Here is a 14,004-nt window from a genome sequence, read left to right on the forward strand (position 1 = left end):
GTCGGACGTTGGAAAATGAGTCTGCAGTGGCCAGAGCTTCGCTTGTGTTCAATGATCTAGTGTCTCTCCTCGGCTGGACTTTATGCATTGAGTTTAGGATGGAAGATGGATGGGCCATTTATACAGAATTATAAAAATAAAAAACAGAATCTACACACTCGTAAATCTACACACATAAATAAATATATTAATAAAAATATAAATAAATGAATGAATATGAAATGAATGTATCTAAACATATTTATTTATACTTAAATATAAATATTTATTTCAATTGGCCTTTGCAGTGAAATGAATCATTATTCTTTATTTCGAGGAGGTGAGAAAAACATACGTTTTTTAATATACTGCTTTATCAACTAGGCTACTGTATGTATATAAAGTCCTATTAATCGACACTGACAACTAAACAACAAATGCAATCATCACCTTCAGTGTGGTTAATTAATTGTTAGTCTATCATTCAGTCCTACAAAATAGAAGTGTCTTCAGCGATCACCGTCATCGCAAAGTCCTAATTGTCAACGCATGTACTTCACGCCACAGTATCTGACCCCAATGTGTGTGCGTATGTGTTAGTGCGTGTGTGTGTGCGTGTGTGTGTGTGTGTGTGTGTGTGTGTGTGTGTGTGTGTGTGTGTGTGTGTGTGTGTGTGTGTGCGTATGTGTGTGTGTGTGTGTGTGTGTGTGTGTGTGTGTGTGTGTGTGTGTGTGGAGGGGGGAAATTTGGGGGTGGAGGGGGAGAAATTTGGAGGGGGGGCGCACGGCATGTTGAAAATGTGGGGCTGTGTTGGGGGGGGGGGGGAGGGGGTATTCCCCCCCGGGCCAGACATGGTGGATTGGATAATAACAGAGCAGGCTTGGCAGTGCCGTTGGGGTGCTGGTGGTGCTGGTGGTGGGGGTAGTGGGGGTGGTGGGAGAGGGGGGGGGAGGGGGGGTAGTACAGTCAGACAGATCTGCGGCTCTGCGGCGGCGCGGCCCAGTGGCTTTATCTGCGGCCGGGCGCGGCTGCGGCGAGCCGTTCTTCACAGCTCCCAGCGACCGCCGCGATGGCCGCCCCCGCCGCCGAGCCAGCGGATAAAAAAACAACATGCTCCCTTTCGCTGACGCACGCTCCCGCCCCCTCTGTGGATCCCCCCTCGATCTCAGGACTGCAGGACTTCACACGGGGCAAGAAAGGCCCTCCCTGCCATCTACCCCCCCCCGCCCCCTCTTCTCCGACCGACAGCCCACTTCGTGTTCCTAAATGTCGTTCCCGTCCAGAGATAGACGTCTGTTGCTATTGTTGTTCTTGGAGTTGTGTCACGGCCGCTAGCGCTGGAGGAAAGGAACGCAGACCTCTGCCTAAAACCAAGAATAAATGTTGACTTTTTCAGTCGAGCTGTGCTATAAACATATAAACATATAAAGGTTTGGGGTTGTGATGAATCTGACACATGAGGCTTGTATATATTTGATCCAGTCTTCCAGCTTTTAATTGCTGCTCCATCGGTACATAGAGCTAGCGAAGGCTTGTTTAGCTACGATTAGCTCGTTTGGCTACGATTAGCCCGACGTTAGCTTGATAGCATGATACGATTCTCTATAACCTTGTTTTGACGCATAGCAAACATTCAAAGTGGAAAAAGTGGAAAAGTTTTATGGTATTATTGGGAGTTTCGGAAAGCGGTTCCTTTCTGATTGGCCGTGTTCTGCAGTGATGTCACTGATGATGTCATCTGGCCGACAAACCGAGGCAGACGGAGTCACCTTGTCGACATTTGTCGTGCCAATCACCTAAGTGCAATTCTCTCTCTCTCTCTCTCTCTCCCTCTCCCTCTCCCTCTCTCTCTCTCTCTGTCTCTGTCTCTCTCTCTCTCTCTCTCTCTCTCTCTCTCTCTCTCCCTCTCCCTCTCTCTCTCTCTCTCTCTCTCTCTCTCTCTCTCTCTCTCTCTCTCTCTCTCTCGCTCCCTCTCTCTCTCTCTCTCTCTCTCTCTCTCTCTCTCTCTCTCTCTCTCTCTCTCTCTCTCTCTCACTCTCTCTCTCTCTCTCTCTCTCCCTCTCTCTCTCTCTCCCTCTCTCTCTGCGGTTTGATCCTAGGTGATGTTGTGGCTCTCTAAGAGACCGTGACACCGTCAGACAGACGTCCACCACCGCCGTCGCCCCGGCCGGTCGCCGCGGCGTCCGGGCGACGGCGGCGGGAGGGAACAGAGGTTGAGTTCCACACCGGGCCCCCTCTCCGTCTCCAGGCGCCGGCGCTCAAAGGGACCTCAGACGTTCAGCGGGAAACCGAGGCTGAAGTCTGAGGGAAGACCTCATCCGTCCCTCGAGGCCCCGTGCTCGTCCCATGGCCGTTGATTGAGTGTTGTGGGATTAGTACATGAGAGTGTACTGGATGAGTGAGACTCTTTAATACCCTGGGGCGCCATCCATCCAGAGTGACAAAAGAGAGATGGGGATTGGGGCAGAGTTGGGAGACGGTTGTGTGTGTGTGTGTGTGTGTGTGTGTGTGTGTGTGTGTGTGTGTGTGTGTGTGTGTGTGTGTGTGTGTGTGTGTGTGTGTGTGTGCGTGTGTGTGTTTGTGTGTGTTTGTTTCTGAGTTTATGTGTGTGTGTGTGTGTGTGTTTGTGTGTGTGTTTGTGGATGAGTTTTAGGAGGCGTGGCCTCTGAGGTCAAAGGGAGGTGTTGGTTGTTTATGGGGGGGAGTGTAGGGGGGGGTGGTTGTAATCCACTTCAACCACATTTTTAATAACCTAATCCTTCACGCGCGCAGTGATGGATTTGACACGCGCGGCCTGTTGTTGAGACGTTAGCACTGCGTGTGACGGCTGTTTTGTGGTCAAATGTCAACACATTCATCTGTGATATAATTCTAGAGTCTCAGTGAGGCCTTGAGTATGTGCTGCAGCACGTTGCGTTGTCCCGTGTGACTTCTTGTCAGTGCAGCAGTGGTTTACATACTCCAAACATGGAGAGTTTCCTTGGTATCAGTAAATTATTTCAGGTTTATTTGAATAGGGACGGATACAGATACATAGATAAGCTTGAGACAGTCCTCTGACGTTTGCGTCATGGTGCCAGGGACAGTAATTGAGCTGGTACCCATAGCTACAGCCAGAGTCCTAGCTTTGACTTTTTAGCCATGTGGTCCATCCTGTTCTCCAAACCCAGCTCGCTCTCATAAGCACCGACATCTGGAACCTGTGTTCCTTAAGGCCTTTTGATCCGCGGCGTCTCGCGTTGAATTTGTAGCTACAAGTCCTTCTGGAGCCAATGGGGGTTAGAAGGTGAACTGGTTACACCTCATTCCAGGTATGGGCTTTGGCCTCCGGAACATGGAACCAACTCAAGAGCCTGGCTCAGAGCCCAACACCCTTTGTCACAACACCACCACTGTGCCCCCCCCCCCCCTCAGTGGCGGCAGAGGGGTCACCCACCACTTCTTCCTCAGTTTGATGTTCTTCTCGATAGCCTTCAGCGAGAGGACAGCGTAGAGGGACGAAGAAAGAGTGTCGAGGAAGAGAGGGAATGACGAACGGCACAGAACGGCAGAATCGGAATCAAACGCTGTTTGATTCCGATTCTGCGGTTCTGTGCCGTTCGTCATTCCCTCTCTACAAGACCACCGCCACTGACCGCCTGACCACCACCGCCGCTTTTCATTAATCATTTGAATACCTAAATACATCCATCACCCCGCTCTGATCCCCGGGGTGTTTAGAGCCCGGCGCTATTGTTAGCTCGGCCGTTAAAACGCTTCGGAAAACATGCTTGTGTAGCTGTTGGTCGACCGCCAGTCGCGGCGTAGTGGCCTTAGTTTATCCCCCCCCCCCCCCCCCTCTCTCTCCGACCCCCCCCACCCCCCCCCCCCGTCCAGACCTCACAACGGTAGCCAGTGTGGGCACCCCTGTGGGGGGGGGGGGCCTCGAGCCTTCGGTCTGTGGTCGCGGCCGCGCTCCGTCACGGCCAGAGCAGCAGGTCCGAGCCAGCTGGACCGAGGCTGAGGCTCACACAGGCTAGACAACACCACCGCCAACACCACCAGCAGCACCACCTCCACCAGCACCACCACCTCCACCACCACCACCACCACCACCACCACCACCACCTCCACCACCACCACCACCACCACCACCTCCACCACCACCACCACCACCACCACCACCACCACCTCCACCACCTCCACCACCTCCACCACCACCTCCACCACCAGCACCACCTCCACCACCTCCACCACCACCTCCACCACCACCACCACCACCACCCCCCCCTCCACCCCCACCTCCACCTCCACTACCAGCACCACCAGTGAACCTCCCCCCTTCTCCTTCCATCTCCCCCTGACGTTCTCCTCGCCCCGTTCCCCGTCGCTCCTCCAAACCTCAGCCGTCGCCACAAATGGCCCCCGCCGCCCTGCCAAGAAACACATCGCCCAAACTCGTCGTCTGAGCCCGGAGAGTTTACCCCCCGCCCCCCCCACCCCCCCACCCCGCCCCACCCCACCGCCCCCAGCTCTTCCCTCCACCCGTGGCCGTTGGTAAACATAGCTCGGTAGTAAAAGCCGCGGGCAGGGGGGGGGGAGGACAGGGGGGGGGGGGGGGCATCGTCTGACGAAGGCGGGATTCCGCACTGTTACTAAATTCGGCTTTGTCTCGTGTGTGTGTGTGTGTGTGTGTGTGTGTGTGTGTGTGTGTGTGTGTGTGTGTGTGTGTGTGTGTGTGTGTGTGTGTGTGTGTTTGTTTTGCTCTGTGGTCTTCATCCGCGGCTGGCCGTGATGTCAGACCGTGGGCGAGGGATACCGCGCTCTGATTGGCTGCCATGCGGGCCATGCAAAGTGGGGGGAGGGGGGGGGGAGGGGGGGGATTCGTCATAACAGGGGTACTGGGATCAGGGCGGAGTGTCGGAGCTCATCCATCACCCCACCTCACTGCTACGTCACCCCGGACGAACCCGGCCGTTCCCGCGGCGACGCAGAAGCCTAGCCCTTTAGGCATACATTGAGGGGGGGGTCCTCGTTGTTACATTCAATTAACTCCGGCTGCTAATTGCATTACAGTCCCTTGTCTTCCCCGATGGGCCGACGGCGTTCCAGAGAGGGACTTCTCCGACTTTCCGCACGGCTGAAACGTCCGTTGTTTTAAACACACGCGGTCTATTAAAAGCCCCCAGGACAGCGTGCGTCGACCGCGGATCCCGTCCACGGTGGCCTCAGAGTTACGCTCCACTTGTTATGATACACGCGGGGAGGAGGGGGGGGGGGGGGGGGGGCGAGTCACTGTGTGTGTGTGACTCGTGTGTCGGGGAGTCCCCCCCCCACAGCGGCGGTCGGAGATCAGTGTTCTCCCATCAAACCCAAACCGCCGCAGAGAGGCTGGCTGCCAAACGACAGTGTCTGCGGCCCCCCCCCACTACCACCCCCCCCCCCCCCCCCCCCCCCCCCGTCCGCAGACTTACAGTAAATCAGACACGCGTCTGTCTGGGGCCCGGGCAGACGGCTCTACGTTTACAGTAAGAGACTGAGCTGAACGTGTTGCTCACCGGAGACGTCGATGCGTCACCGATGAGGGACGGAACACCCCTCCAGCTCGCTATGGGTCCATTGAGACGGCCCGAGTCGTCCTATAGGGTGAGTCGGGCTCAAGGACTTCAGAATGGTGCTCCACAAAACGTGAGCCTTTACAGAGAAGGCCAATGTGTCAAGGAGAAAGAAAGCGAAAAGAAATTGTGTAAAAAAAACAAACGTGTGTGTCCGCCACTGGTGTAGTTCTCAGCCGCGCCACATGGGTGGGTTTCACAGGGTGGGTCGCAGCCCATGAGGTGGTCCCAGCAGGGGACAAGCTGGGTCATGGCACGACCATAACAAACACCTTCATGAACACTGGATTCAAAAATATATTTGCTTTAAGAGGGAATACTGGACTAATATTGAACAATAACCATACAGAAATCCTGATAATCTCGTTTTTTACGCTTCGTTATGAGAATGTGTCGATTATTTGACATCACAAGAGTGAGGGAATTACTGCTCTCCATAAATAATAGCCTCAGAGCAATGGGCGTACATGAAGGTAGAACATTAGAGAGGGCTAAGGTTGGGATTTCGTAAGTGGATGACTTCATTGACCAATCACAGCCATTGCTGCTGAATACGAGGAAGGCATTCTTTTCAAAATAAAAGTATGAAGAAAACAAACCGTTGTCCCTCCAGGCAGGTGCTGTGAGGACGGTTCCCGGGTCGACCTTTGGGGTTGTTTCCACTCCGGCAGACAGAATTAACTTTAATTGCCACTCACCGACTTAAAAAACATTTATGTCTGCGCCATAAACCTTCTCACCGGTGGCCCTCTGCCGCGGCGCGAACGAGCTAACGGCTCAGACACTGCTTGATTCAGCTCCGACGCTGGGGGTGAGAGCCCTGCAGAGGGGAGCGTGTCAGACGGCTAAGCTATCGCTAGCCCTGCCAGCGGCTGGACCCCCCAGATGTGGATGAGGGAGAAGCTCCTCTGGGAGGACCCTGGCAGCCACAGCTGTGTTCAATTGCACCGTTTTTTAGGGGAAGATTGAAGATGAAGAAGAGAGGAAAAAAACCCAGGAAGAAATAAAGAAATACAATGAGAGAAAAAGTCCCTTGTGTACTCCCGCAGTATCTGGGGCTCCGTGACGGCCCGTCGTAGACAAGAGATCGGTTTGATCTGTTTGGATGTAAATGTAGTATTGTTTATTGTGTGTGTGCGTGTGCATGAGTGCATTTGTGTGTGTGTGTGCGTCAATGTATGTGTGTGCGCTTGCGTGTGTGCCTGTGTGTGTGCGAGAGTGTGTGTATATGTGTGTGTGCATGCGTCCATGCGTGTGTGTTTGCTTCCATGCGTGTGCATGCGGGTGCATGCGTGTGCGTGCGTGCGTGTGTGTGCACGTGCGTGCGTGTGTGTCCATGCGTGCGTGCGTGTGTGCGTGTGTGCGTGCAGGGGAACACCCCTACTCGCGGTGGCTGTGAGATGTTATCTGTGTGTGTGTGTGTGTGTGTGTGTGTGTGTGTGTGTGTGTGTGTGTGTGTGTGTGTTTGTGAGTGTTGTGAGTGTTGTGAGTGTATGTGTGTTTTTGAGAGAAAGTGTGGGCACGTGAGATTGAGAGAAAGCGTGCGGGTGTGTGAGTGTGTGTGTGAGTGTGTGTGTGTGTGTGTGTGTGTGTGTGTTTGTGTGTGCGTGTGTGTGAGTGTATTTGTGCTTTTGAGAGAAAGTGTGCGAGTTTGTGTGTGTGAGTGTGTGCAAGCTTGTTGAAATTTGAGTTGAAGTGTGTGCGTGCGTTGGCGTGTGTGTATTTAGTATCTATGAGTCTAGTCTAAGAGAAAGTGTGTTTGTGCGGTCCACTTAGTTGTCATACTTTAGTATGTCGAAGTTTCAGATGAAGTGTATTTGTGTGTGTGATGTTGTGGTTGTATTTAGTATAAATGAGTCTGAGAAAGTGTGTTTGTGTGGTCCACTTTGTGTTGCTCTCTGCGTTTGTGTGTGTGTGTGTGTTTGTGCTTCTCCTTGTGTCTCTCTTTGTGTGTCTGTCTGTGTGTGTCGGTATGTGTGAGTGTGTGCGCAGCTCTCTGCATGTGTGGGCTGTGTGTGTCGGTACGCAGAGGTTGGGAGATAGTGTGTCCGTGTGTGTGCGTTTGACTGTATCTACTGTGTGTACGTGTGTGTTTGACTCTAACATCTTTGTGTACGTGTGGCACTCAGCCGAACTGTTTTGTCCTTTTCAAAGATGTGTGTGCGTCCTTGTGTATGTGTGCATGGGATTGCATCGTTGTGTGTGTGTGTGTGGGTGTGTGGGAGGTCTTTGTGTGTGTGTGTGTGTGCGCGTGTGTGGGAGGTCTTTGTGTGTGTGTGGGAACGTGTGCTGGCACGCTTGTGTATGTGTCTGTTTGAGTGTGTCTTTGTGTGAGCGTGCACGTGCGTGTAGGTGTCCCTGTGTGTTTGTACGCACGGGTGTGTGTGCGTGTGCACGCCCACGTGCATGCGCGCTTGTGTGTCCCTGCTTGTTTAATGTTTGTGTGCATGTCGTGTCTGTGCTTGTGCGTGTGTGCCCACGTGCACATTCACACGTGCGTGCCGCCACTTTGGAACAGTTAGCAGGCGACGGTCCGTCGGCTGGCGGGGGGCACGGACCACCGAGGGGTCCACAGGGTTGGATCGTGATCGTCGACGTCGCCGCGGCGTTTGGTGGCTCAAACTGTTTGCGCCAGAGTAACGGAGAGAGGCGGCGAGCCCCAGTCTCTCTCCGACACCCGGCCCCGGGCAGGCATGGACCGAACGGCAAGTGCGTCATCAGAGCGCACATGTGTGTGTGTGTGTGTGTGAGGTTTTTGAATGGTGAAGGGGGTGTAAGGAGGAGGGAGGAGGGGGAGGGGGGAGAGGAGGTAGAGGGGGGAGGGGGGAGGGGGGTGAGCTAGACGGCGGTGCTGCTCCACCCAGGGACAGCTCGTTAGGGCTGACGCCATCTTGACTGAGATGTAACTTTCCGTGATGCCTGGCCGGACCTCTCTCTCTCTCTCTCTCTCTCTCTCTCTCTCTCTCTCTCTCTCTCTCTCTCTCTCTCTCTCTCTCTCTCTGCATGTGTGTGTGTGTGTGTGTGTGTGTGTATGTATCTCTCTTTCTCTCTCTGCCTCTCTGCGTCTCTCTATCTTTCTCTCTCTCTCTCTCGCTCTATCTGTCACTCTCACTTGCTCCCTCTCTCTCTCTCTCTCTCTCTCTCTCTCTCTCTCTCTCTCTCTCTCTCTCTCTCTCCATCTGTCACTCTCTCTCTCTCGCCCTCTCTCTCTCTCTCTCCATCTGTCACTCTCTCTCTCTCGCCCTCTCTCTCTCTCTCTCCCCCCGATTGATCAACCTTGCAGAAGACTCTGAGGCTGACACCAACGCCACCCTTCTTGACGGCTCCTAGCTTATGATCATTGTGTTTCTTTTACATTTCTTTAAGAGTTCATATGTGGGAAAAAAACAACATGTTAAAGAAATCTTTTCTAATCACTTCTTCTTGGCATAGAGAACGTGGGCCTGTATCTGTTAAATCCGCAACTGGAAGATATCGTCACTTTCTCTGAGCTCAGCCTGAAGTGAACTTAGCAAAACAGCAGAAACACATTTGAATGTTGTTGGAAGATATCCTTTTTATAGATTCAATGTTTTATTGTTGTTTCTTAATGTACCCAAAGCCTAGGTATTTTGTAAGTTGGTTTTAAAGGCTGCATTGCCTAAACGTTTTTGTTTTTTAAATAAAGCAAAAAATAAGTTAAGTCACTAAGTAAGAGTAAGGTATTCATTTATCAACATTGAAGTATTGCAGCAAAAATATTGTCCTGCTTGATTTGGGTAAAACATTGCTTGGGTCTGTTTTAAGTCTTCAATTGTCAGTCTTTGTTATTCCTATTTCTTTGAGACAAAGATTACAGATGTGGATCATTTTGTGTTTCTTTTCTTTTAAAGGAGAAACGAGCCAAGCCCACACAACCTGATCATCCCACACATGACAAAGAGAAAGTCTAATCCAAACGGATGGAAAATACTTCCTTCGTTTTCTTCGGTGCATATTGTGCGGTGCATAAAGGCTTCCATAAAGGAACAGCATACATTGTGTACACTTTACCCCAAGCTGTGACATTACTTAGAGAATTAAATCGTAACATTGAATCTGAGAGTTCGAATAAGGACTCTTGCCTCTATCTTGACGGTTTAATAAAACAGTTCTTGTCTTTTGCCGGGGGAGACAGGACTGCATCGCTGTTTGGAAGGTCGGAGCTCCACAGCTTGGGCTCCGACTTTGTTCGACCCCACCGCCATGTTGTCTATGATCCTGTAGGCCTGAGCGTGCTTCTCTACACTGTACACGCACTGCACACTCTCAACGTACAGTAGCCGTCGGTACACAAGTAGACGAGCACAGAGTATGGAGAAGATGAGGAAGAGAATGCGGAATGTGATCGTTTAATCGATCCCGTCTGTGAAAACTTCGACAGCGTCTGAATTAATTCTTGATGAGTAAGTAAAGCCCGATGTGTGTCCGGGCGCTCAGAGAGATCTGACATGCTCTTCTGGGCTGTGGATACTGTGTGGTCCCTCACGATACAAACCCCAGACCCCCGGGTTCATCGAATGAAAGACGATAACTCTCTCCGTTGAGTTAAATTATTACACGTATCATAAAAGAAAGTGTCTGAAGCACAAAATCCTTTCTACGGGTGAATGTTAATCTCCCTCTGTCTTCATTCTATTATTATCTTATTGAACGGGAACAGATGTAAGATTACTTTCTTGATCATAAACATGTGTCGTTTGCGCTGGCATTCTCAAAATGTGCCGACAACGCAATTGCCTGTACTTAAAAAAATGTGCAATCAAAAGAGGAAAGAAGGAATGTCTGCATTTAATCTGTTGTGATGTTTTTCACAGTCATGAAGGGACCTAAGGCAAAAATGACTTGATTCAAATGACTTGACTTCCAAGTTGTTTTTATAAAGACAAAGATCCACCTCTCTGAGGTGAATCTAGTCCCCAGCTGCATAAGGGACGGACTAGAGAACCTTCTAGAGGTGGAAAGAGGGCCCTCTTCTGCTGGGAGTTTGCGGCCTCCTCTCTCCCGGGCGCGACATCTGTCTTCACTAACTGAAATTGTTCACCAGGAGTCGACGTTTTCAGAAAATATTACATTTTCACTGGATGTGGTGTTTTCTCCGTTTTACAACGCACAAGCCGTTTTAAGTAGAGACATTAAAGCTCTCCAGGCCGTCGCCAGCGCCTCTTCATTGGGAAGGTCTGCGACGGTAAAGGCGTTTCCTCCTTCGTCTGTTAGGAGGAGGAAATTAAAGCGCCACTTTGTTTGCTAGCTGTGACTTATTAAGCTAATTGCTAACATTTTCCGATTCGCGCTGTCGGCTCATCTCCGCGCGACACTATATACTCATCCCCTTCACACCCACACCGGGCGTAGCACATCGTTCCCGTTCGGAAGAACTGAAAACCGGGGCGTTCTTTTGGGAAAACCGCATAAGAAAACACTAAAGTGCAGCAAAAAGGCTGTAAAATATAATCTTCTGCAATTTTTTTTTAGGGGGGACAAATGTTCATTTAGCTTCTTATATGTTTTTCTTGCTGGTGAATCCATTCCATTTTCTTTGCCACACTTTGAATATACAGTATAATATTTAGTTCCATTCTATTTTTTATGAATGGAAGGTCCCCATTGTACTTTTGGTGAATTTAAATAAACAATTCATTTGACTATCAAGCTTTTTTGTGCCATCTAAAAAGTCTTATTCCGTGTTCTGTACATTATATATTTTTGGAAAACATCTAGATTGTAATATTCTGAAACCCTTTTCAGAATAAAAGTCCTCAGGGAGAAAGCCTCATAAATGGACCGACTGCCACACAGTCAGGAGGGTGAACCCTTCCCCCATCGCCCCCCCAGCTCACAATGAGCGATGATGTCACACTAGTGTTGCGGCACTGAAAATTAAACTTGTTTGTCTCCGCCTGAATGCAAAATTATGTTAATTCCTGCCTGTTTCTGCTTTTCAGCGAGACCCCTGTGCCAAGTGAATGGCAGACTGAAATCTTGTGTGTTGTGTTGTGTGTTTTTCAAACAAGTACAATGCCATGACAACGCAACTGATGTGTGTGGCGGGTGCCTGGCGTCTGTCATTTTTGGCGGCATCCTCCGCGATTAGCCACAGTATGGGCAACGCGTACCGCAAAGTATTCCAAACACTCTGCTTTACCGACATTTTTGACTTTTTTCTTTTACCCCATCAACATTCCACCGTTCTGTTCTTCGAAATTAAGCGTTTCGAACGTTTAAACGTTTCACATGTGCTACATGATTTGTACTGCGCGGTGGGGTTCAGCTTGGCTGTTTACATGGCGATTTGAAGTAGAAAAAAAACCAACATGTGTTGTCCTTCCCGGGAGATGGTCTGTAGCTGCCGTGACATCGGAAGGCTAATGTCCCACGCAAGCTAGGAGAAATACTTCTGTTACGCAAGTCTGTGAATCTCGGAATACTGTAGCTAGCTAGTTGTTTTAGCACACTCCATGTCTCACACCGTTCTAACACATTTTTTTCACATTGTTCCAAACATAGTCCCTTCGCACATGCATCGAACTACCAAACGCCCTCTGAGACGGAGAACGTAATTTCTACACCAATCAACTTTTTCAAAAAAGGCGGTTTCGTTCACCAACGCAACGACAACCCCAAACATCCACTCAGAACGAATCGCGGTGATTACTCAAATCCCTTCAGACTTTCCCTTGGAGGAAGGAACACTCTGCCCATCCGACATCTGTGGAGCATGAACTCCCCCCCCCCCACAACAAAAACCCTCCAAACTTAAATGGTGCCTCAAACTGGATGTGCATGTCAATGATACTTACGCACTGAGGTCATGTCAATCCGGGGAATGGCATTTATTAAAACAAGGATTCCGCACTGTCAGCGACGACAGACTGGTGGCGTTCAGCATGCAGAGGAGAAGGTTCCCAGCCTCCTCATAACTTTAATAAGCGGCCAAGACGATGTGTATTGGTATTATTATTTGTTTGGGGGTAGGAGGGGGGCGGGGGGGGGGGGGGTTGGGTGGGTTAACAGACCACTTGGTTAAACGTCCCATCCTATTTAAAGCCCCTTGATCCCGCTCCCCGTGATAATCTGTCCCAGAGCCCTGGAACGTTCTCAAGGCTGCGCTGGGACTCTGGGAGGGAGATCGGGGCTGCTCCCAGTGAACGCCGAGGACAGTGCGTGCAAGTGTTTTTTCCTCCCCTCTGAAACAGGGATAATACATGCTGCAGCCATTCTGTCTAATGTTTAAATTGCTTATCTTAAAAGAGACCCCAAAAGAAAGCCACAATTTCTTTTTTTCCTCCTGCTTTCAACACTTGGTGTTCATGGAATGATGTTTCTGTTGAGCTGTAGCCAGTCGGCCTGCTTTATGTCTCTCTCTCTCTCTATCTCTCTCTCTCCCCCTGTCTCTCTGTATACGTCTCTAGATCTCTCTCTCTCTCTCTCCCTGTCTCTCTCCCCCTGTCTCTCTATGTCTCTCTCTCTATGTCTCTCTCTCTCTCTCTCTAGATTTGTCTTACTCCCTCTGTCATGTGGTTCTAGATGTCTCTCTGTCTCTCTCTCCCTCTAGATGTCTCTCACTCTCTCGCCTTCTGTCTCTTTAGCTGAAAGTCTCTCCCTTTCTCTCTGCCTCTGTCTCCCTCTATCTCTATGTATCTGGCTGCCTCCTTCTCTCCCTCTCTCACACTCTCTGCAATTTCCATTATCTAGACGCCTCTCTCTCTGTCTCTCCCTCTCTCTCTGTCTCGGTCTCTGTCCATCCTTCTCCTCTCAGTGAGAGCCATCTCTGGATGCAGCTGATTAAATCCCTCCCCAGGTCGGTCTGTGTTGAGTTGTTGGACACAGTATACTGCCTGATTATTCCCCTTTGTTCGCCCGCTCCTTCTCTTTCTTCTGGCCTTTTATTTCCCCCCAGATTCTGCCAATCACTAACTGTGCTATTTAATCACTTACACACACACACACACACACACACACACACACACACACACACGCACACGCACACACACACGCACACACGCACACACGCACACACACACACACACACACACACAGCCCTACCACATATTTTAATGTTTTAAGGGACATAAAACACATTCACAGGCTGAATACATCTGCTATGAATTTCGGGTAATTTTCCATAAATTAATAAATAACTAGGGAGCACTGGCACTTAAACGCAGAATTCTCATCTTGCACATGCCTATTTAAAACTTGAATTAACCTTCTGTAAATGTTTGGGTTGACACAAACCACATTGACTCATAAATCATATCTATGGCGGGTTAGCGAGTGATCTCCTGAAGCGTTGTTGGATGCTACGTTGGGCCGTAGCAATCTAGCTATAAGGTCCGATGAAGTCTTCAGTAAACAAAGGAGAACACCAGTCAAGGTGGTGCTCGTGCCATTACACAGGGAGAAACTTGAT

The sequence above is a fragment of the Gadus chalcogrammus genome, chromosome 4 (assembly GCF_026213295.1).
Source record: "Gadus chalcogrammus isolate NIFS_2021 chromosome 4, NIFS_Gcha_1.0, whole genome shotgun sequence".
NCBI lineage: Eukaryota > Metazoa > Chordata > Actinopteri > Gadiformes > Gadidae > Gadus > Gadus chalcogrammus.